This window comes from Apteryx rowi, unplaced genomic scaffold (genome assembly GCF_003343035.1).
Source record: "Apteryx rowi isolate R43461 unplaced genomic scaffold, aptRow1 scaffold_130, whole genome shotgun sequence".
NCBI classification, from domain to species: domain Eukaryota; kingdom Metazoa; phylum Chordata; class Aves; order Apterygiformes; family Apterygidae; genus Apteryx; species Apteryx rowi.
In genome coordinates, this window is record NW_020447531.1 from 1,719,133 (window position 1) to 1,744,921 (window position 25,789).

Sequence of the window (25,789 nt, forward strand, 5' to 3'; positions counted from 1 at the left end):
TGCAATAATCTTTTTTTAATATGACTTCCTTTGCAGGCTTTTGCTCCCAGTATATAGAGTTCTCCCCTGATGTTAAAAGACTGACCAGTGTCTGTATACTAACTCTTACTGAAATGTATGGTATTCTATATAATTTATTTCAAATGTAGCTTATCACAGGCACATAACAAATCTTAGCCGTTGATCATAAACGAAATCTTCCAGAAGTGTGTCTGGCACATTATTGCTATAGTAGGAAAATAGGCTGAAGTAATGGGGCTGCAGGGGTTTTTTTGTTTGTTTGTTTTGCTTTTTTAAGATAGATCATCTAGAACTGAAACTTAATGAAGTGTAAGGGCTCAAAATTGGAAGCAATAACCATACTAAATAAGCCTGAGTCACGATGCCGGCGTAGTCTATTAGAAGGAAGAGCAAGTGGTGGGGGCAGCTGGCTTTTGTGCTGGTGTTACTTGAAATTGCTCTGTGCAGCTTACCGACCATTTTACAGTAAAAGTAATCGGGGGGAAAAGCCAATATACTGCTTCCCTGGTTGCCAGGGAGTCTTGTTTCAAGGAGATTACACTTCCCAGTGTTCTCACAAGATTTGCATGGAGACCAAAATCTTTCCCAAGCTTCTCTTTGATGATCAGTACAATGTAACAAGGAAGGATGACCCAAAAGTGTAGAGGAAGGGAGTAGGAGAGAGATAAAAGGTGTGAAAATAAATTAACATGATAGATGCATATTTATGCGTCTTCCCTACCCTCCTCATTTTCAGCCTGGTTTCCAAAGGAAATGAAACTCATGTGATTGTGCTCTTGCCGAGACAGGACACATTTAGGTGCACGTGTTGGCTAGCGAGTGTTTGCTGTTTCCTTCCTCTGCCCACGAGAGACTGCATTGCTGCAGATGTCCAGAAGGTAAGCGATCAGGTAGAGGACTGTGATCCTGTTAGTGAAAGAAAGACTCTACCTGCTCGCAGCCCTTAGTCAGCGTCAGAAAGTCGTTGTGGGAGAGCGGCGTTACAGATGTTTGAGGGCACAACGTCGGTCAAGTGCAGAGGGGTCGGCGTGATTGTCAAACTGCGTTTTCATGCCTCTTACTTTTTCTACTTGTCAGCTGGGCATTGAAACAACTGTGAGGCAGAGAATTTGTGAGGTTTAAGATATTTTAAAATTAAAAATAAAAAGATGCTCTGTTGATAGAAGTCATGTAACTGAACAATATTATGTATAACTGCATAATATTCTGCATATAACTATAATCTGTATATCTGGGTAATAAAAGCATAGAATTTTGTTTCTTGGAAAGGGGTGTGAAAGCTTTGCATACATTATGAGAAATTCAGTTTGAACATTTAGATTACAAAGGGTCCTTTAATCCTACTAAAGTTAATGCTGGTAGTTGTAGTTTCATTTTTCATCGATGGGCCAGCCGTAATGCCACGTTTTAATATCCATTATTTGTTACAAGTCTCCATTGATTTTTCAAGGTAAGGCAGGAAGAAAACATGCAATATTATGGTAGTGGGACAGTAGAGGCCTACGTTTGTCCTTCCCCGTTTCTCACATAACAGTTTTGGCTGTCAGCGCTGCAGGTTGGTTGTTTCAGCCTCAGATAATCAATCTGATTAAGTATCTTGACAGTACTTGATATTATACAGAAAATGTTTGAAATGGCAGAGAGGCTTCACTGAGCCACTGCTCATGTGGGAAACTTCTTTTTAATAGTTTTGGTGATTAAAAAGAAACTTGCCAGAAAGAGTGAGGTGGATAGATATCTTTTATTGCGAGTGATCTTGGACATAAACCACTATGAGAACTTTTTGTTGTGTGCTTAGTTCGCAGAGAGGTTTATGTAGTTAGCCTATTTTATAATTATTACTTAATTAAAAAGTTCAGGAAAAAGTAATGGACTCAAGCTGTTCCTGGCCAGCTCTGTCTTCAGCAGAGATTGCTGGTGGGGAGAAGGTGTGCTTTGCTCAGGGCTGTAGCCCTGGATGAAGCTGGCCAGCTCTACTTCAGGAAGACCTGCAAATAGGATGTCTTGTTTCTTGCCCTGAACTGAGATTCTTCAGTGTGATTACAAGTCAACTTTAACTTGGCTTTATGTAGCTCTTAATTTCAGTGATTGGATGGCTTTGCTTCAGTGTATCTTGCAAAGTGACAATTAATTTTTTTTTTAATAATCAGATTTTCTCCTAATAAGCCCAAGCATTCTGATGGGTGGTGCAATGAAGCTGTCACATCTGACCTGGAATCAAGTCTAGTACACGCTGCAGTACCTCTGCAAGCCAATATTCTTACAAATTCATCCCTATTTTCTCTTCCCATCTTCTCTCACTACCTCACTACAGAATCAGTGTAAGAAAGGCTAAACATTTTTTACGTCGTAACACCAAAGCAGGAATTATTTTACAAAGGAAGAAGACAACCCAACCGGAAATAAACTTGCTTTGTAGTAAAGACTTTGTTCATTCACCTGCCTCAGCTTTAAGATAAAATGGCACGGCGTGTCTGCTACGTGAGTAAATGCAAGCCTAATTTAACTTCCTGACTACAGCAGAAGAAAATTCAGGCATACTTTTTAAGGAATGGTTATTTAAAAGTAATGTGTTTTTGTTGCAGTATGATTATATATTTAACAGGAAACTAGGTTGCAGTCTTCATGACTAACTCTTATTACTGCTGCTCCCTTGGTTTCCAGGATATGATGACTATAATGCTGTGTAAAATCTTGAGGTGTGTAGCATCATCTCGGTCAGTTTTTTGTCCAGTGTGATTACTGCTCAATAATTATTTCATATGGAAATGTGTTAAATTCAAAACCTGTATTTGTTTCATTCCAATGTTTTCGTTTTCTTTCTAACTCCTTATTTTTGGTCTAGGACCATAATAGTACCACATCCTGAGTTTTTTCAGGTTTTTTATTGCTTCATATGCACAAGTGCAAAGTATATCTGGAATTTGTGTTTTACAAGGAGTAAAAAAATTGGCTTTTTATCAGTGAGATTTGGGTAAAAATTGATTCTAGTAAAACATACCAAAATAATTCACCATTTGAGCTAAAACCAAGAAAATAATTGGTAGGGAAAATGTTATTTTTTCCTCTTTTAAAAAAAAGCCTTTTTTAAAATGTATATTGACAAGGGTAAGTACATAATGGATAGCATTTTAAAGCCCTCTGTTATTTGCTGGGTAGGAACGGTATTTACCTACATGAAGTATATAAAGGATTGCAGGTGTAATTGTTCAGAACTCTGTCTCCCAAATGAAACTCTTTGCCAGACCAGGTCCCAAATTTGGGAGTCAGAAGCGTTGAGCATTAATGTTTTTATAAAGACAATCAGCCCTATTCAATTAGTTTAGTAGCAATGCAGATATTTTTCTTATAGCTGTATGTATTTTATGATTCTTTAAAATACTAGGAAGGTTGCTGTCAGCATGCCTTTTACCATCATATGTTACCATGATTTGACAGCTGAAAAAAACAAGCATGCAAGGTCTGACATTTGTGCCAGATGTCTTTCATTATATATTTTGATAGGCTTGATTTTTCATATATATGCTGTATATTGGCAACTTTAATATTTTTGCAGATGAAGCTTAATTATCTTTCTTTTATGCACATTTACATGTTAGCAGATTAAAACTTAAATGTACATGTAATTTAATTTGCTGTGCAGAAAACAAAAGCTTGCTTAAAAGATGACCTAAAAGAGTTTGACCATTCTTTAGCCTTTAGAAAAAGAAGTTGAAAGCATTTAATTCTGATAGAGAAGCTTTTGACCACTTCAGGAGCTTACGCTATATTTTTCCTTATGGTGCTCCTTCAGGAAAGTCTTTGTGATGCTCCTTCTGTAAGGGGCAGACAGAATCCTGATGTCCACAATTAAGTATATAATTTAAATTTTTGTAGAGACTTATCTAGATTCTGATGATACATATTTTACAGTGGTCACTGGATGCTTGACAGACAAATAAAGTGATACCAAAGCCTGACTTCTCTCTCCTCTTTGGCCCTTTGTCACTTGGTTTCCTAATGCTTCTGGGAGCATCTCCCAAGGAGCAGCTAAATGTAAGCGAGTTCTGCTGGGGTCAGATAGCTGCTGGTGTATGTCCACATCTGCCATCAGCCCCTTTTCATAAGGATATTTTAGGAAATAGGAGCAAAGGGTAAGACAAGTTATTTAAGGCTTTAACGTATGTCAGGAGTTAAGCAGCCTAGGGCTGAGTCAGATTTTTATTTTCCTTTTTTCAAAAACAGTGAGACATCTGATATGTGCTTGTTATATAAGAGGATGAGATTAAGGTTTCAGAAATTTTCACAGACTGTATGGATGAAAGAGAGAGTCTGAAATAATGAATAGCCAGTGTTATGGTATTCTCCTGTGTTGACAGGGACTTGGGTTGTAAAATTGCCAACTTGCCCGATTCAAGTCAGGGATTTAAACATCTGTAATGAGCACAAGGGCTGTTGAATGGGTTGTCTTGGAGTGATATTCTCTTTGACACTTGAAAGTTCATTCTGAATCTTTTCTAACAGATTCTTGTAAAACTGGAATGTTCTTGCAAAGGAGCTGTCTTTGATGGTGCTTTTTGATGGACGCCATATATTAGAAAATCTGTGTGCTGCGAATCCAAGATTGAAAATTCTGGAGCTGCAAAGGTGTCTTATATTTTGCTTTCCATCCCCTTCTCCCCACTCCATTGCGGTATGAAAATAAGTGCAGCAGAACAGAAACTGGCTGCCACTGTTCCTGCCATACCGAGTTTACGGACTTCTTCCAAATGTGATTTTGATTCTGGAGGAAAAAAAAATTGTAGGAAGAAAGAACAGTGGTTGCAGCAATAAGATGGTGTGGGAATCCAGTAAAGTCTGCTCAGTATGATGGAACAAAATTTCATGGGTATTTTTAAGACAATAAATATAATTGTTGACTCATTTGTGTATTTCCTTTTACATAATGTCCCACCCACGCGCACACACTTGTTTTGCTCTACTGTACTTTACAAGACTCTCTGCATTTGTGTGAAATGCAGTTGCTGTAATCCTGTCCTTCCTTCTCTCAGCTTCTCCCTTAAGAGCTTTTAAATAATGGTTTGAAATGTTCACACTTTTTTTTCGAAAATACTTTTCCTCATCTTTCAGATGAGCACCACTTCAGCTTATACTTCTGATACTTTTCATTTCTGTGTGTTTAAAAAGCCCAATGGAGCACTCTCATTCTTTGTTTTTCCTTAGGTAATGGAACGCACACAAATGCATAGGACCTAGTTTCTGTCAGCATTTCAAAATTGGTAACAGTATGTGCATATGTTTAGCATTCAGAATTTTAGTTGTCTGAAAAATCTTCTCTCACCTCCCTTTGCCAAATGCAGATTTGGGGTTCATTTTAATATAACATAATCATAGATAACTTAAAAGATATATACTGATGTGGAAGGGCAATAATATGAGAAACTTGAACTGCAAAAGGGCTTTAAAAACTTACCACTTCGGATGCTTGTTTATTCTCCTACTCAAATGACTAATGCATTTGGCAAAGAAACCATTACGGCTTGTTAGTTCAGTTGTAAATATACTAATTTGTGTATTTGACTGCAAATATAATGATGGGTATTTTATACCCTCCTTGAAGAACATATTTTATTTTAAAATGCTAAAATCCTAAAGAAGTTTTAAATTTCTATTCTGTAATTTGTTTCAGTAATAGCCAGGAAATTCTAAATTAAGATCTACTCTTATTTTTCACGTACAAGTATATTCTAAGGTTTCTGGACCCAAAACTAAATCCTATAAATCAGGAGGTAAAATGGTGACTCCCAAGAGTTGAAAATTCCCTTTTTGTTTTAATATAGACAATGTGTATGGCATTGTCGAAACATAATTATGTGAATTAAGTGTTTATATACTTTCTGTATATCTCCAGATTTGGTTAATTGAATCACCAGAGGGCTGGACTTTTAACTTGTTCTAAGAAGTAAGTAAATAAATAAATAGTCATAAACTTTGGCAGAAGCAAAAAGATTGGGCTCTTGCATTCAGTACTGTTCTACAAATTAAATGAGTGTTTAGCTGTCTCCCAAGTGTAATACACAAATGGATGTTACTAAAATATGCACTGTTATTACTGGGCAAAAGAGTTTATCAGAAAAAATCTTTAGAGTAACAATTTTACATTTCACATAAATGCGTTTTAGTCCTCTCCTGCACACTTAGTTTGTATGTCCATTTTCTGTCTCCTGGTATTATATCATTTGCACACTTGCTTTTTGAATGTTCTTGTGAAAGTATCGCGCTATTACTTCCAGCTGAGTAAGTGCTCAGTTGCATCTCATAAGCTTTCCAAGTCACGTCTCACAGCAGTGACAACCCTGGTAGGAAAACAACTGAGTTTTTGAAGCCCGGTTCTTGTTCTCGTTCATGAGTGATGCTCTGCGTTGATCACAGGCCTAGCGATGAGTGATGGTACAGTAATTTTAATTCCTCCATTCAGTGGCGATGTAGATTTTGGTTGGTTTCTGGACCCTATTCCCAGTCCTTACAATAGCAGTTGGCCACATGTGCTGGCTTGTGCTGTTCAGGAGCAGTCGTAGGAGAAAACTCGTGTTAAGACAATTGGGCCTATAGTTTATATGTTTCCTATGTAACTGGAAAGTAAAGAAGAAATAGGCAAAAGCAATGACAAATTATCACTGGTCTCCACCAATGGAAAGCAAATAAAACATCAACCTTTGATGAGGCAAAGTAGAAGACTGATTTCCTAGATCCCATTTTGTAAAACTTGCATTTTAAATGAAGTTTTTTTGCCATTCAAATGCTCTAAGTAGAGAGGAAATTTTGGGATTACGTGCACGACATTTTATTCTAGTGCCAGTTTTGCTACTCAGCGTTAACGTCAGCGGTTTTTGTCACCAAGAATGTCACATAAGCAGCAGCAGATTCAAATCCCTGTCCCCCTGTCCGGAGATGCTGCTGCTGCTGGTATGAGTTAGTGAGAGTTCTTGGGAAGGAAGCTTTGCACATTGTGAGTGCGCCACTGAGTATCAGCGCAGGCTCCAGCTGGCTTTAATTTGCCTTACTCAACTGTATATTGTGTCTGTGTTTGCTCCTAAAAGTTATGCCTAGATAATTATTTGTCATCCTGCAAACAGACAGCAAAACTTTGATTGCAAAGCCAACGTTGAATGGGCTGTCCGAAAAAGGAAAAAGAACCATACAGGTACTTTGCTGTGCGTTTAGTTTTATTTGAAATTAGTTTTTGTTGGAAATTTTGCTTGTGCTGTTGTTCTTTGCCTCTGTAATTTCAGAAGACTACCATACATATAGTTTAGATCCTCTTGGTAAACAGGGTACTCTTAAGTCCATTTATTTTCTAAAATTCTAACATTTTCTGCTGAATTATGGATGTTTGGGTTAGTTATCTTGCTTTAGCCAAACATTTTTGTCTGATACTGCCAATTTCATATGATCTGTAGGGAAGGTATGTTTAATTTAAGATCCAAGGACGCTTGTAAAAGGCTTGAGTGTGTGTGTTCAAAGACAGAAATAATAATAAATCCTCTGAGGCTTTTTTGACCTTTTTAAACTACAAAAATATGTTTTAATTGGTTTCCTCAATACTGTGGTGCGTGGAAGCTTTGTACAGTTTTTGTTCTACCTTGTTCTTAAACTGCTTTTCATTTTGTCTTTTAGTGTGACTCCTAGGAAATAGGAGAGTCAGATTTCAAATGTACAGCATGTTGGAACTGGTTTTACTACATCTCCTTTCTTTCCAACTTGCTATGTTTAGGTACATACAGATTTTACAAATATCTAGCTGCTTTTGATGATTAGAACACTTAATTTCTTTGCAGGGCATAAAAGAAAACCTACCTGTGTAAATCAAATTTCTCTGTCTTCAGTTTAAGCTCTTGTTGTTAGGTATTTTTATATTTCTGATAGATATGACCTGCTTGTTTTAATTAAATCTTGGCCAGAAGTCAGCAATACTGAGAGAGAAAGACCTCAGCCAAACCAGGTGCATGTTCAAACTGATGGGGCAGCTAACATTTTTTGCTTACTGTCAGAAGTACTTGCAAACTACACTACTTTTTTTTAACATTAAAATTAGTGTCAAGGCTACAGCACTTTTTTTTTTTCCCCCTCTCCTTTTTGTTTCTTTTTTGAAAGCTCTTCACATTTGGGCTAGTGGTGGGTCTGGTGGACAGTACAAGCTCCTTCCACTCTTCTGGCCAAGCTGCAGGTCGGTTGGTTTGTCTGTCTGTTTTTTTTTTTTAAAATGCTCTTGCAGAAAACTTTAACAAAATAGGGATTCTGCAGTTGAGATTACAGGGTACTCCTTACTTTTTCAGCAGATTTATGCCTTTTAGCAGTTTTAATGGGAATCAGGTATGATTATGCAGAATATGTTCTCTAATCATAAATTGTGCATGTGATAGTGTTTGTTTCTGATGTGATAGTGTTTGTTTCTAAATACTGGCATTCTGAGCAGATTTAACTGGCATAAAGAAAGATATATGGTTTTTAAAGCATTGGTTGAAAATTTTGTGATGCTAAAATATTATACTATGTCTAGAAAACAAAAAATAAAACAGCCAATTAAGACTTTTCATTACTCTTGAGATTAATGGGGAAACATTTGTCCAGAACTAGAAGAAATAATGAATTCTGAGGCTTCTTTAGTATATATTCAAGTCCTTTTTAGCCTTGATTTTCATAAAGTAGTGTGTGATTTTTGAGGTCTGAATGACTGCAAGGAGAAATGTTCTTAGAATTTTTCGTGTAGTTCTTTTTTCATGCTATTTATACGTGTTGTTTGCTTAAAAACTCTCATTAGCTGTTCTAAGCTAAACCAAAGAAGAAATCTGATAATATTCTGTAACTTCTAAATTTTTGCCTTACAGAATCAGCAGTTTAGAGAATTTGAACATTTCATCTTGTGGTTTCATAGGGGCAAGGCAAAATCAACAAAATCATGCCATCTCTTTAATAGGAGCATAAGTTGGAGCAGTTGCTTCTATTATCCAGCTTTCTAATGTCCCTATCATGATATCTGGTTTTGTGTGGGCTTGTTATTTATTTTGGCTTAGTGATTTATGCTTTTTTTTTTTTTTTCTTGGAAGAATTTCCTTTTGGAGATGTAGTCTCTTTGCTGACCCGGTAGAAGCAGGCTAGAGAATTGCTTGCTTTCTTGGAAGAGATACAGTGTCACATTGTAATTTCATTACCTGTTACTGCTGGGTGGGGGGCTCCTAAGAATGGATGCAGAAATGGTTTGTTACTCAAGAAGCTTTTGCGCTGTGCTTGTGACATGTGTATCTTTTCAGAGAACTCTGTGACGCTTCTTTAACAAAAACTGTGCATCACTAAGTACCATCAGTTTTTCATTTAAGAAAGCCGGAACATTTGTATCTGCACCAGTATTAAACTTAAGAGTAGCTGGATACTAATTGCATGCTTAGTTCCTCAGATGTTACTTGTGCAAAGATATTGATCTTCAGCATATTTAGCAATCTTTGCCAGCCCCCTGTGTACATTCCAGAAATTGTCACACACTTGATATGTTTCCTTGGAAAAGTGCTCGTTTTCCAAGAGGTTCTGTGTTCTCTGATTTGGGACTTTTCCGAATGTTATGAAGCATGATTTAAATTTTGCAGGAATGCTCAGCCTGTAATCTGTGTTGTCTAACTTTTAAAGTATGTGGTATTAACATTTTAACACATCAGGCAAACCTAAATGTTTCCAGCTGTTACTTGAAATCCTGGTTTGCAAGGACAGTTGTTTCAGGAACTGAAACTTGCTGTATTTATGTAATACCTGAAAAAGTAAATGTGCTACCCTATACACTTGTTTTATTAACAGCATAATTTAATGAAAGTGTGACTATTTGGGACAATACTACTTGAAAGAATATTTGAAATAATTTCTCTCTTTATCATTTTTTTACAAAAATGATAATACTAAAATAGAGGGTTTGCTGACTTGCCTTTTCACCATATCATGGAGTAGAGAAATCTTGTTCTGTTTTTTATTTAATTCTACACAAAACCTGTGATTTCTTGACTTCGCGGATTAGCTTTTAAACCTCAGTGGCTGGAGGGCGAGGATGCACTGACTTTGCGCTTGCTGTGGTCAGGGGAAACGCAGAAAAAGATGGCGAGCGTGGCGAAGTGGAGCCTGTTCTGTGTTGTGCTGCTAACAAAATTTAAAAACATGTCTAGCTTTCCAGTTGTAAATGGTGCTTGTGCAACATACGTGTCCCCTGGGGAAGCTGTGCTGGCAGTGACCGAGCGCGCAGAGCTGGGGTCCACGGAACTTTGTACCCTGCAAGTGTTTAGCAACCTGCAGAGATTGTAATGGCAAACATTTTAACCAATTCTGAAAAAGTTGCTACTACAGGCAGAAAATAATCATTTAACCTTAAATAAACACTTTCTGAAACTTGTTAGGATGAATGCAGCTTTATTCTTCTTTGGTTTTGTTTCAGAGTAGACTGTGCACATTGCAAGGGTTTTGCCTCCTTTTTGATATAATAGTTCATCATACTGGCCTTAGAGGGTGGTCAGTAGCAGCAGCATTTTGTATGTAATACAACTTTATAAATGATAATCAAATTATGAAGAGCAAAAAAAGTTTGCTTAAAATACAACTAACTCGGAAAGGAAAATCAGATTTTGACAGTATAATGTAAATCTCACTTATTTTGGACAAAATACAATCTGGAACACATATACCCAGTTGTTGCCAATCTTATGTGTGTGTCTTGGCAAAATGCATATTGGCTTTTTATGACGTGAACAGAGTGAAAAGTAAACTCAGCAGGTATCGGGAAGACTAGAAGCTCAATTCTGGAGTAATAAATTCTTGTCAGGGGATAGTTATTAGAGGCCATAGTAAGTTTAATAATAATAGTGAATTTGTTACCATTTTGAAGTCTGTTGTGCCCATCTGCAGGTAGCTGAGATGATAGGAAAGGCATTCTTTCATCTCCTTATAGCCCTCAAAGTACCTTTGCAACAAGTTGGCCTTAATGACTGGTACAGTGGGGCCTGCAGGTAGGACACAGGGTGTCTGGGTCTCTCAGCATTCAAGAGACAACGCAGCCCATAGTGAAGGAGAGGGGACCAGTTCCTAATAATTGTAGGTTGTCTTGAAATGAGGAATTAAGCTTGGGTCTCTGGTAAGAGTGGGAGTTTACCTGACATCATGCTAGAGGTTGCCTGTCCTAGTTGGACCTACTGCTGTCCAGATGACCAGTCCATTGGGGGCTAGTCAGGCCTTTGGCATCACTGTCCAGCTTTATAAAGAGCCTGGCCAGAAGCAACAGGCCTCGTCCCTGCTGCCTACTCCTTAAATGTGGACAGATTTATCTTTGTTCCCTATCCTACCCTACTCTACGAGCCATATGTTGAATAAGTGACAAAAAGAAGAAGAAAAAAGGAAAAAAAAGAGCTCAATACCTACTAGTTGTGATGGACTCTTTGTTAGTAGAAGAGACTTAGGTTTCCCATGCAAATTTAGCGTTCTGTATGTATGAGTGACTGAATTGCCTTTAGCCATCAACAGATTTTTGAATGTGGAAATATTAGTGGGGCATGCTGTATTTGGGGTATTTGGGGTTTATTGTTTCTACAGGTGGACCGTTCCAAGTGGCATGATTCAGAGGATTTGTTTGTCAGCAACGGATCAAATGGTTGTCCACTAAATACCCTAGCAAGTATGAATGCGGCATGGACCTATGGGCTTTGTGTCTACTTGAAGAGCTACTGCACCAGGTTAGAGCAAAAATACATGTTGTGATACAGATTTGGGAAGTTCCAAAATTTCTATAGTGGCAGAAATTGCCCATGCGCTTGGGACTGGTTCAGACTAAGGGATAACTTCCTGCTTGGCTCATGTGTTTGTATGTCATGTTTGAATTCTTAGTAAATAAAAGCTACAGCCAGTCCATTTCTGACAAATCTATTACTTTACTTTCTCAGTTCAGTGTATTGTTTAAGGGTTCTTGGAAGAATAAAAGATGCCTCTTATTTGTTTACCAGTGATAGGAAGTCCATGTATAGAATTACAGCAAGCAGTTCAAAATCAAAATTTAAATATTGTATAAATACTGTTTCCTAAACAATTATTTGAACAAAACCTTGTCTGAGTGATGTTCAAAATACATAATTTAATTGGCTTAGAAAACTAATTAATGAGAGGGACCTTGAAAAGCCCTGAGATTTTACATTTGTTTTTCACATGTGAAAAAGGGTTTCAGAAATGAGCAAGGGTTAGAGTATGAGCAGTCTAAGCAATTCAGATTGTAAATGTTACAAAGAAAATAGCTCCAAAGTCACCAATTTGCTAAAATACTTTGGATGTGTTTGAAAACACTGTTAAATAATTACTAGTTTTGAGTTTGATATTGTTGCTGTAGACCTCTCATGGGCATTGAATAGGTATGAAAGAAAAAGGTAACTGCTTTTATCTAGATAACCAAACAAAATGATTTCAGTTTTATTCTTGCAAATAGGGAAATGAAGTTTTTAAATTCAAGCGTAAATGTAAAGTTTAACTTAACCATAACTGTATTTTGTTTTTGTCTTTTCTTTTTTTAACTTAAACTGACCAGTGGTTCCCATATACTTTTTTTTAACATTTGAACAGCTCTCAGCATTCAGTATTTTCAAGACCACCATGCACTTCTAACACAGACTTACAAGGAAAGTATTCTAAGTAGGACCATGTGCTGACCATGGCCTTTTGGACCACCATTTGGAAACTGCTGCTTTTTAATATTTATTTATTAGTCTATAGCAGAACTCTTTTGGCCACAGCATGAGCATGCATTTTAACAGTGTTAGTACTATAAAAATCTTAACACTGACTGTCTTGATTTTTTTCTTAGATAAATCTTTCACTATTATTGTTCTACTTTTTTCATAGTTGATTTGCTGTATTGGAAAATGTAAGTTATCACACTTGAATAACTGTACATGTGGAATCATTTAAAAAATAAAAAATACATTTCCACATATGGACTTTTCATGTGCCTCGATTTTCAGAACAGTGATTAAATACATGCCCTTTTTTTAAGAACATGTTTACATAATATTTGACTCAGTAACATATGCTTTTTTTAAATTGGGATATCTCCTGAGCTGGAAATTAAACTTGTTAAAAAAACCTGACATTTACCCTTGATTCAATCTTCATGAAATGTGATCAAGCCCAGCTTTTGTATGGACGTATCAACTTAGATATTATAAAGTACAATTATGGGATTGCAAACAGCAACTGAAAAAGTGCTAATATTGTAAAATTTGTTCCCATGCTCAGGCTCAGAAATGGCTGAATGAAATCTGTTGCCTTTAGACTGAAAGCTTTTAGTTTTGGGTGGATGCTTTCTTACCTGTACTTTTTTGAGAAGACTATAAGTATCTGAAAATAGCAGCAATGAATGAAAGGTTTTTCAGTCCTAACTGTAGTGCTGTTACTGTGGTATTAGCAGACCTCTTGAATCTAAAATTTTCTTGGCTTAATTTTAAAATCAATTTCTTATTAATTAATATCACTTGATTGCACTCACATTGAGTTGAAACTTGGCACACAAGGCGTGTGTCCCCGTTGCCCACTGTAGGTGTACACGCAGAAGGCCAGAAGTGCACAGATGTGCAGAGCTAATTCAGGGGCTTTGCCTGTCAACAAAGACATAACAAAGAAAGTGGCATTAATTAACTGTCTCTCTATCGCAGTTCCCTTTACCTTCAAGATAGTTAGGAATTACTTTTGCTAGGGAAGTTCTAGTTAAGCTCGTTGGTTATTAGCATAATGTAAAACATACGTTATGGGGCTTTATTTTAGTGTTGTACCTTAGTACCAGGATTGGTGTTTGGCAGCAGTCAGGAGCTAGGTGGGCCTGAGAAGGTCCACGCATACCATTTGCCCTGGAGACTCTCCTTCTCTAGCGTACCACTGTCTTGTGGGCTGCAAGCGGTCTGTGTGTGCTAAGCTGCTGAGGTGCTTGAGGGTACTCTGACTGCACCTGATTTCTGACCTCCTTATCAATGTAGATAGCAAGTCTGATCTTGTGGATGGCCTTGGGGCAATCCTAAAGAAGTAGTGTAGTTACAAGCTAAGCATTAGTCTTCAGGAGATGCCTATTGCTGTAGGACAGGCATTCTGAGGGCCTGTTTTCTGGCATTCCACCTGTCTTCTTTTTCTAAGTGCTCAAAGGAGACTTTTTGGAGATACCTGTCTAAATTTATTCTTAATGAGAAAGTCCATGAAGAGTTAGTGCGACTCTGAGGTGTTGGCTCAGTAGCAGACTCTCCTACTTTGAAGTTGTCTCTGTTATGTGTTTTGGCTGTAAGAGCCAGCTCCAGCAGACAGGGAATCTGTTGACTGTAAGAAACTTCATGCTATGAAGAAACTCTCTGAACCACTTCATCTGTCTGGGCTGGTGTTTACTCCTTCTCCCTGAAGCAGGAAAGATCAAAGATTCCCAGGTGTGGCACAGCATTATTTGCTTTCGCAGAGCTGGCTAAACAGAGGGATAAGAGATTTCATGAGGGTTTCTCTAAGCAGGCACTCCCCTGTGTCAGAATTACATCAGCTCTGTGGGGTTGTTAAAGTTGGAGGATTACGTACCCTGGAGTCAGTACTGCATCCTTCGTCTTTGCCAAATGAATCCAAGCATGACTGTTTCTGGGACTTGATTTATCAGTACTTGTTGGTAAACTTGTTGTTTTTGTCTACCAAGATTGCTTCATGTCTCATGCAGATCTGAATCTTCTACCAAATGTAGGTTTAGTCTCCATGTATCTCATCTCTTCATAGTAATAAAAAGACAGCTTTTCCCTCTTAGCAGATTTCTTCCTTCACTTAGGCATCCTTTGAAGAAATCTCATTGTTAAAGATTCCCAACTTTGAGAAATCTTCCCTGCTTTCCTCTCTTGTTGCATAAGTAGTACTGATGGAGCACAGGAGAGACTTTGTTTGCCTCATGCAACCCTCTGCCTTTCACCTTGGCTTCCTGGTCAGTTCCATCAAAAGCAAAATCAATCTTTTTTAAAGGTCTTGGAAGACTCCAGCATCCTGTTTGCTGAGACCATGTCTTTGATTGCTGTATCCAGGACTTTCTCAAGTTTTCTGAAAGCTCTTTTGAGGTATCATAGATATCATATGAGGAGATCTCACAGATTTCTTCAGTATTTCACAACTGAGCTGCTCAGTCTTGTGCAGCCATTCTCATTGATGAAGGCCATCTTTGTAATGTGCATCTACTGTGAGCTGTAGCAGGCCCCTATCTCTGTTCCAGAATTACATAGATGGGCACATAGCATTTATCAAGTTCTCTCCAAAAGGTGTGAACACTTCTTTGCACATTTTAATTGACCCATACAGAACCACTGAGTTCTAGCCGTAGATAGGTTATGTGAATATAAATAGAGTTGGTTAGAAGGTCTACTTTAAGAGGAGTAAGAGGAGGTGACTGTGTTCCGGATGCTGTGGAAAGCCTGGTCCTTTCAAGTGGCTTTGAGCATGTGCTGTCCCAAAGTTGGATGAACCATTCATGTTCTGAAGCAAAGCAGGTCAGGAATGCCCAAATATTGTGTGTTTGGATGGTCTCATTATAAATGAAAGAAATTACATAGACTTTGGTCATTGTGTCCAAGAGGTTGCCCAGAGAGGTTGTGAGAGTCCCCATTCTTGGCGATATTCAAAACCCAACTGGACACAGTCCTGGGCAGCCTGCTCTATCTGACCCTGCTTTGAGCAGGGGGTTGGACTAGACAATCTTCAGAGGTCCCTTCCAACCTCAGCCATTCTGTGATAGAAAACATCACAATGATTCCAGTGTAAATTTTCATTATTTTTATTTTGCTTAAGGGGACTCCATGCAATTAGAAGCAACAAGAAGAAAGTTTCAGGCAGTCTGATCCCATTGGTCCCTTTCTGTTTGGGTAATACCTGCAGCTCTAAGTCTTCCTAAGCTAGAATCAGCTTAAACCTGCCAGCTGAGAATCAGGACCTTGGGCTGATTCCCACCATATACCCCTTTTATTCCACTGAGTGGGATCAGCTGTTCTGAGTCTGTAAGTGGTACCTGCAGGATGTGGAGAGAGACAACTGGGAAAGGATAGGATAGATGTCTATAAAATCATCAAGGGCATAGAGAGATAAAAAGAGGGTGGTGGTTAATTGTTTTTTTTCAGTACAAGAATTACAGGCATCAAATAAAATCAGCAAGAGATGGTTCTTCGTTCAAAGCGTGATGAAGCTATGGAAACCCTTGCTTTTGAGGAGGAGGGGTATAGTTGCATGCCACTCTGGTGTTTACTGTCACTTGTGAACTCTGTCATAGCGTAACCCTTTGTTCTGTGCTTCTTTATATGAAAACAGAGAGTGGAAAAAAAATTTCAGATGTTCAAGATTCCCTAGACCAAAGCTTCTTTTTCTTGTTTAATACTGGAAAAAGTCTCCTGACTTTTCAAGAAAAATAATGTTACCAGAAGAGAAATCTTCCCTTGGCAAAGAATGAGAGTATATTCTTCCTCTACGAGTTACTCTAATTGGAGGGTCCTGGGCTGCTCGTATTTGGTCGTTGCACTGGTTTGCCCTGCTTTGGACATTTGCATGTTGTTTTTCTTCAGAGTAAAGAAGATAAACTTAATGAAAGAATGGTATTATATAAGTAAAGACTCAATCATAATTCATTTGCATGATGGGGTAGAATATCCAAAGCAGCACTGACAGCTATAAATCTACCGTTTCCTATGTTTCAAAGTCTTGAACGTGTAACCTAAATTGCGTTCTTTAATATTTTGTGCAGGAGCCTTCCTGGGTTTAATTAGTGGGAAACAGTAAGATGTTAATTTTGAACAGCAGCAGTAATGTCTCAGAGTATTTGACTGAACTACAACACTGTCAGTGCCATCCCTCTTCAGGGTAGGTAGCTTAGCAGGATGAATAGTTCAGTTTAGGGTTTGAGTTGTTGTATGGTCAGGAAAAATCCTAGCTGGTCATGCGCTCTTTTCCCTTGTCCAAGACTTAAACTTAAGTGATACTCTTTTTGTAACCCCCTTGCAGAATATTGTCTGCCTGAGCTTAACTGCATGCTGAACTTGTTTTTTAAGATCAATTTCACGCACTTGGAGGTAAGGGATCTTCTGGCCCCCATGGAGACTTCTGGAAGGTAAATTGAGAGGACATGGGAGGAAAGAGTTTTCTGCTGACCAGTTAAAGTCATTCTGGCAATTCTGCTGCTCCTTTCATGGTGAAGGGAGCCCAGCTTCACAATGGTTGGTTATGAATATGGTAAGCTGCCAAAAATTTCTCAGGAATGCAAGAGAGAAGAAAAATTTTGACTTTAACAGTTTATACATCCTGCAAAAGCAAATGGAACTTCATGGGACAAAATGAAAACATTTATGTAGCCCATGGGGATTTCCTCTGCTGAATTGCAAAGGTATACTGTAAACCACTGCGGTGTAGGCACTTCTGCTTGAAAAGGTTTCAGGATCCTTTATGATGGAAAGTGTTACAAGGGTTACTAAGAAGTCTCATTATAAAGTAAGTAGTAGTGTTATCTGAAATGTCCCATTAACCTCAATAGGTCTTTGTTTTATTTCTTTTTTATTGTTGCTGTTCAACATTGAGCCTGTGTTGAAAAGATATTATGATTCAATGTTTTGGGGTATGCCTGGTGCTTTCATTGCAATGGCCTGGCTCACACTGGACTAAATTCAACTTTGGCAAACAAATGTGCTGAAATGACTAGAAATTCTATTATTTTAAAATTAGGTTTTGAAATTATAGGAGTTTGCGTATCACAGATTCTGAAGTTTTTAGGCATAATACTTTGTTCCTAATTAGATGTGCTCATTCTAGTGCATGTGTATTACGTACTTAAATGTTGGTCAAAGAAGTATTATGATGTGTATGAGAAGATTGTAGTGTTTTCCAAATCTGCAGAAATTCCACTAACCTGATTCTTGCTACCCAGCAAACAGTAGTCTTGAGAATGTAATGACTTAATGATAAGGAACCCCTGCAGGGTGCCCTGAACTTTCCTAGAGGATCAGTATTTATAGCCTAAGCCTTGCAAGCCAGAGGCTGTCATCTTCTGTTTATGTAGCTTGCAGAACAATGAGACTTTAATTCTACAGAACATCTTTGAGAGCAACCAAAATATTTGTGAAGAATCATCGTTTGACACCCTGCAAGATCTTGCCTCTAACAACACTAACTTGTTCTGTGAGCAGTGGAACTAACAAATTGTGGTTTTCCACAAATTTTGCCCCTTGTTTCCAGTCTTGCCACTCTTCTGCTCAGGTATCTGGGATGCTGTTTTCTCTTTTTCAAATTTAGTGGAAACTGGCCAATGGGGTCAAAAATTGTTAGGGAGGACTGGCAGACGTTGCAATTTCGTATGTTTTGCTTCCTTCGGTATGCATGCTGAAAAGAAATGTGTTTATTAAAATTGTAAAAGGCAAATGCAGTTGATAGTTTTGAAAAATAATTTGTTCAGCATATGTGGATTTAATCAGAATATGACTGGAACTTTGTTAACCTTGTCTAGTAAACACCTTCACTGACTAATTGTAGCTTGACTTTTGGAGCTCCTGTTCAGAGACCTAGGAATCAAATAGTTAATTAAAAACAGTGTGATGAGAAGAGCAGTTGAAGACTGAGGAGCTTTCCAGTTTTCATTTAAAAATATATTTTTAAAAAGTCTGTTGTTTCTGAAAATGATAATTCAGATAAGTTAGCTTCCTTTATATTTCTTCGAAGTTATATAAGCTCAGGTATAAATGTTTATAATCAATCTTACTACTTAAATGAAAGCTTTTCAGAAAGTAGTATTCCTGAAGGCTCTTGATTTTACTGGTGCAGCCATTCATATGAATGCCACTGTCCACTGGGAAACAAAATACAGAAGGAAGTGAAGGTAAATAAAATACTGTTCTTTACTAGTATCACCACCTAAATTTATAGCTTTTTTGCTAAGCTATGCACAGGGCTCTGCAGTTGAGCAATAGAACAGCCAGCATTTTTATTCCACCAGCCTGGCCCCATATAATCTACATTTATACGGACAGACTACAGGTTACTAGGTCAGGATTATCTTGCTATTGAACCTGTGATCTCTACAAACTGCAGTACCACAGTTAGGTTGGCTGTGTAAGCGGCCACGTTTGCTGTCTGGATGGAGATTGAAGCAGAGGGTTGTTTCATGAGCTGCCTGCGGAGCTGCCTGAAGACATTCCTTAATCCCCAAGCTTATGTTGCATCCATTCAGGTGAAGCAGGAATGATGTTCCTCAACATCTGCTGTGTATTGTTGGTTTTTTGTTGTTGTTTTTCTTTTTAAGATATTCTACAGCTTTTGTGTTTGTTTTACATAGCAAGTCTAGGGGCTTTATTTGTTTATGTTGATGCATTCCTCATCTGTGCATAGTGTTCTAAGTATGTACCTTATAAAAAAAGGAAACCTAAGGACAAGGTAAAGTAAAAAGTATATAAGCAGTAGTATTGTTTTAAGAGAACATATTAAGAGGGCAAAGGATGTAAAAAATAAGAGGCATAGCGAGAGGGTCTGTATATAAAGATCTTGGCTCCCATTGCAGCTAGACTGACTGTGACATAGCAAAATTACATACAGGAATGTAAGGAATTAAAAACCATAAGATTACCAAGAGTTCTAAGACTCTACTGATTGTAAGTATAGAAAAATATTGTAATGCATTATCGCTTTATTAAAAGTCAGCAAACACAACTTGCAGAAGAAGACCTAGAAGAGTCACAACTCTAACCCAAAAGCACTGACTGATTTTTTCAGCAGCAGAATATTAGTAAAATAAGTTTTAAATCTATGCTCTTAGTAAGAATCTAGTTCTAGAGTTGTATAGCAAGGAAAGCCTCCTTTGAGACATTAGGTTAGCTGTTAAATCTTATGAAATTGTGCATTATTTGATAAAAGAATCAAATGAAAACCAAAGGAAGTAGAGATTTAGAATAATCAGACTGAACTGAACATTTAGTGCTTGTAGTATCTTGAGGGATGTTCAGCACAAGTTCTGTACGTGTAAGATGTTTGTGTGCTTACTAGTTCAGCTGTCTTGTTTGAAGCTAATGGTTAATAGCTTAGAAGTTGATTAACTTGTCATACCAGTCTCACCATACTTCTGTTTTTCTCAAACTAGATGAAAGGTTCATTTAAGTATGGTTACTGTAGTACTGCATTCCTGATGATGTTGGTAGTTAATGACCCTCTTTGTTGTAGAAATCAGGAAATGTGGGTTTGAGCCTCTGGGATCTGTGTGGCTGGGGTGGGAAAATACTATGCCTTAAATGACAAGGTGGTGCTGGAACAACTTGGTACATAACATAGCTAATAATACCTATCTGTAGTTTTTGCTTCTCAGCTTAACTTACTCATTTGATGTAGCACTGCTTCACTGCCACCCATGCAAAAATATTGCTTCTAAGACTAAAAATATATTTTATAACAAGACTTTTCCATCTTTCTCAGGGTTCTTGATATGGGTGTATGGCTTCTCTTACAAGTACTGTCTGATTGCATTTTTATTCAAAATCTGTTGGACACACTGGTTATGGTTGGTTAAATAGGCTGATGTTTAAAGTGAATTAATTTTATTACACTGATTAAAACGTCTGTTGTGGTATGCGGCCTTGTATTTCTATTTGAATTTTTAATTTAAATACAAAGAATTTATTCATAAACGTTTACATAATAGAATGTTTGTCATAAAGTGCATTTAATGTATGCCAAGCTCAAGCGTTCTCGCAGTAAGAGTGTGAAGAGGCTGTGAGACTCTCTTGCTCATTTGGCTTAGTTTTGGAGTTTCCAGTGACGCGTGGGTGGGGCAGAATTGGCACTGCTGACCAGAGAAAGGTTTCTGGATTTGAGATTAATTTCACTGAAATACTAGGACTTGTGTGCATTTTTTTAGAAGATTTCATTTTGACGATGTTTAATGAAAAGTGAGATTATTTTACTGAAGTGGTTTTGCCCCGTCTTCTAGTTAAATACTTGTGTCGCAAGTCTGATGTTTATGGAAGGTGATAGATTGCTAGTCCTCTGTCTGCAGGAAAAGAAGCCTATGGAAGGGCAGCACTCTCACTTCTCTGCAGCCCCTGCCAAAGTGCCTCTTGGGGCTGCTGCTTGGGTGAGAGGGTAACTTAGTTGCTTTTCCCATCTCTGGTGTCTCTACTGAGCATTAGACATCACTTGGGAACCTTTCTGTGTATCGACCCCATCGTACCTGGGTGCGTTAAGGATCAGTTCCTCAACTGTGATCGCCGGGGACAGCGTGGATGGTTCAGTTCTGCTGCAAAGCATTGCATCTGCTCAAGGAAGCTATCGTCATTTCTGTGACACATGTCGCAGTTTGCCTCCTGTGTCCCCATAGTGACTCTTAAGTCGTTGCTATGCCATAGGGACCAGTTCCTTGTTCTAAGCCACGTCCTTTGGTGCAAAAATATAAATGTAAGGATGTAAGAAACTATAGGTTTTTCAAGCAAGCCTGAACAGACTATACTAACTATGGTATGTGTACAGTTAATTCCATGGATGCCTCTTGTGTATTCTTCTTTCCTTCATTAGAAGTCATCCCCTAATTTTAGCAGGATTCACTTAATAAAGTCTGGTGATTCTGGTTTTCATGAAGACTCAAATATTAAAAGAATTTACTTAGGACTAGTGATGAATAATGGCAGCCCCTTGTAACATGTTTTTCCTCTCTGTCCTTCCTGGAGATGGAGAGTGAGAGCGATACTGAATGGCAGCATTCCCTCTTCTGCAAAGAGACCAGCACTGTGTGCTCGTGTCTGCTTCTGTATACATACATGGCCAAATTTCATTACGTTCTGCAGGTTTACTAGACAGCTGTGAGGTGTGAGGAAACCTATGCGACTCTAACATAACCTTTCAAATAAGGTTGTACTATTGATCTGAGGAGGAATCTGGAACTTCTTCAATCCCCCGCCCCCCCCCACCCCCCCGCCCACGTTGTGCACGCACAGAATGGTGAAAAAATCCTAGGATTTTTAGCTCTCCCGATTATGTTCACTTATGCAGGGAGCACCATTTCTGAATACTCCCACTATCCTAATTCAAACTACTACTTCTATATATATATATATAAAAGTATACAGTAGTGTTGTACTTATAAAAGTAGTAAGTTAAATAGTTAAGTAGAAATTTATTTGTTGAGAAGGCTCCAAAAGTTTGAAAGAATGAATTAGCCACAGATTTGAACTGAGAAAGTGGGTGAGTTAGAATATGACAGTTGGATTTTGAAAGTAGATTGTAGATAGTAGAAAATTAATTTCCTAATTGTTCTAAAAATGTCAAGATTCACCCTTATGCTTTGCCTGTATTTGTTTATTCAGTCCTTAAGTCTTTTAGTTTAAGACATCCTCTATATGATCTTTAGAAAGTGCTTGCTAACCTAATTGTTACTCAGTGGTGCAATGCTGTCTTCATTTTATTGCTTTAAAAACATAACATATTTTGCCTCGTATGAACACCATGTTGGTTTCACATCTGCATTAACAGTTGACTTTAATGGTTGCGAGCAATGTTTGACCATAAAGTTATAGCCAAACTAAAAATACAGCACATTGCTTGTTTTGTTCCTAGTTGACTAGAGTATCTTTTAGCTGCAACCACACTCATTATATGTTGAAGAGGATGAGGGTGTAAGAATGTGTTATTTCAGCTGTAGGCAGGGTTTGAAAACTGTTATTGTTTGGGGATTTTGTTTTGCGATATTTTTTCTTTTTCACTTTGTGGACCAACGTGTTAGAAACCTGCCAGGCTAATATGTAACACTTCAGATTATAACTTGAAATTACAGATAGGTGCATCATACTAGTGGAATAAAATATGCATATCTAGCATCTCTGAGTTTTCCGGAATGATTATTGAGTTTGAGGAGAAATAACAAGATGATGAATACAACAGCTTTTAAAGGTTTTGTTTGTCAGCTTTTCCATTTTTTTTCTGTTACTTTTTATGTTGTTTAGTTTTCTTCCTGTTTCAGTATGGTTTTAAGTACTGTTTTCTTAAGAATCACAAAATTTTAGCCAATGTTAGAAAATCTGGCTATTTTCAAATATTATCAAATCTAATCTAGGTATTCATGAGCTTGGAGCTTGGAGGAGGTTCTGTGACTTGCCAAGGCAGGAAAGATTCGGTAGTACATAAAGTGGAGTATATTGTTTAAAAGAACAGTCTTCAGGAAAGCATTAGAGTCTCTGATAAGAATGGAATTCTGCTGTTAGTTATATCGTTCATAGAGATACACGAATACAAAGGCTATCTTGAACTTAAATTACCTAAGAGAAGTCCAGTCTATAGAAATACTCTCTTTTTTGGCTAGAATATTGCTATGTCTTTTGTGTTTAATGTGTGCAATGCTGAAGCACGCTTGAAAGAAAATTATTATATATACTGATTTATTTTGCTTTTTTTAAATGTGATTTAGAACAATCTAGACATAATTTTATTGTAGTCATTGAACATTCTCCTTCTATGAAAACTTTAGTCTATTTGGGCTACTTGTTACATGACTGGGAAATAAAACAGAAAACTCTTAAAGCATGCATTTGTTAATTCGTATGTAGTGCAGTTATTGCATTTAGCCCTGGGTTCAAACTCTGGAAGAATACAGTGCCAGTTGAGACACACTCTGCAATTGGGATCTTCCTCTTTTTTCTTTTTGTTCTTTCAAACTTCTTTTTTTTGATAATTTACATTATTTTGCAAGAGTCAAGGGAAAATTCTTGAATAACTGTTCAACAATTTAAATAGGACTTTAGCATGGCATCTTTCATATATAATCAGTGCTTTGGATTGATTCAAACATGGAAAACTTTGCCCTTATAAGGGAGATGAATGGAAGAAAATCCTAATAGGAGACTTGGCATATGCCTAACACCTTCAGAAGGGCATGAAGGTGAGGACTGTTTCCAACAAGATAGCTCTAGAAAAATCTCAGCATTTTAATCTGCTCTGAGTCTTGGGCAGCAAGATTTCCCAGTTGTGCGATAACCTCAAATAAAGGTGCTTGGCATCAAAAAGCTGGAGAACTCCTGGTGCAGAAAGTAATTTTTGATTGTTCTATCTCTTTTTGAAAATAGAAATATGAAAGGAATAAATGCCTCTTGTAATCCTCTGCGAAATAGCCTGTATACTGTGGATGCTCATATATCCTGCTGTTCTGGGATCTTTGTACGTGAAGCATTAGTAAAAGGAAAATACAGCTGATGCCTCTACAGGACCTTCTCTTTCCTTCTTCAAAACTACTCACTCACGTGTTGCATACATGTCCATGGAGTAATGAGCCATCTTTTTTTCTCAGTTAGAATCAGTTTTGAAAATTCACTTAGTCTGGAGTAAGAGAACTCACACTGCCATGGTGGGAGCAGGTTACTGGTCACCAGTTAAACCTCGGTAACTGTTTCCTGTGTGTGCTCTTATTGCCTTTGCCATTATTTTTGGTAACTGCACAGTATAGGTTGTCTCTCAGGAAAAAAAAATAGACTTACTGCAAGGTGCTATGGAGGTAATACCATGTACATGGATACCAAGTTGACCACAAGGAACTTACTCGACTACAGAATTGTAATTGTGAGTTAGGACCAAAATCAGTTTAGATAATATCTTGTTAAAGGATTTGTGTGAAGGCATTAGAGCTGGACCTTATTATTTAAGTAATGTTGGAAGGTGGTAGCCTGGATCCAATTAAAAAAAACAAAACAAAACAAAAAACCCGTGTGTGTGTTGAATTTAACTAGTATGTGTTTATTTAGCCCGACATAAATGTCACCACTTCTCATGGTTACAATAAACATTTAATCTGTTTAGATTATTGAACCTTATAGACATTGATGCTTACAAGCCTAGTGGGATATTTGCTAGGCTGTTATTCTAATAAGCATGCTAATAAATCTATCGACTAAATATATTAGGGTTAGGCCTTGTCTAGTGAAGGCTTTAAAGGTGTGATCCTAATTGATTTACCTTGCTTGATCTAATTAACACCTCTAGTTAATGGAGTTAAGTCCTAGGGGGAAGCTTAAGCTTTGACTTGTGAGGTTTAGCACTTTTTGAAGAACATTTGCTTTGTCTCCGACTAGAGTTTTTAGTAAGGAGTTAATTAGGTCAAACCAGGTAAGGGATCTAACATCACTTTTTTTAATTTCTAGGCAAGACAGTGTCTTAACTGTGCACTTCCAGAATTTCAGACTTTCTGTTATTCAGTGTGATTTTTTTCTGTTCTCTTCAACTTTTGAGAGCTGTAGGTGGTACAATGTAAATGTGATGAAAGGTGTTGTGCTTACTCTGTATACCAAGGTATCTTTCCCTTAGAAAGGCATTGATTTAATGACCTCTTGAAAATCTGAAGTTCAATATTTAGCCTTGTTTTCCATTAAAAACAATGATTATGCTGTCTGTCTCTCTTTGAGTTTCGTTTCTAGTTAGTTTTGAATTATTAGCCATTTTCGATTAAAATTTGACAAATGTCTCAAAGGGAGGAGGAATAAAGATCTCAAAGACCTTTATAAAGACAGAAAGTTGAATAAAAGAGAGAGACCTTTTTAGTGCCTGTATGGAGGAAGAAAAGGCGCAAGACCCGAAGAACTGGCATTGGTAAGGGCAATCTCAAAAATGTCTCAGGCATGGGAAGAACTTTAATCTGACCAAAATCAATCAACCACATGACACAAATCCATAGGAAGCTAAGCTTTGGCACTCACAGTGCTGGCTGAGTGAATTTAATACTTTATTT

At 37.6% G+C, this 25,789-nt stretch overlaps 1 protein-coding gene across 7 annotated transcripts in view; it reads left to right on the top strand.

Annotated features, from left to right (window-relative positions):
* The window catches only part of NCOA2 (nuclear receptor coactivator 2), a 198,499-nt gene that overhangs the window by 24,490 nt on the left and 148,220 nt on the right, over nucleotides 1-25,789 (top strand). For 2 of the 7 annotated variants that reach the window (XM_026056258.1, XM_026056260.1), the window contains one exon: nucleotides 11,620-11,759. The exons of the other annotated variants lie outside the window; for them this stretch is intronic. The gene's annotated coding sequence lies outside the window, so the exon portion shown is untranslated. The remainder of the gene's footprint in view (nucleotides 1-11,619; nucleotides 11,760-25,789) is intronic. 7 annotated transcript variants of the gene reach the window in all.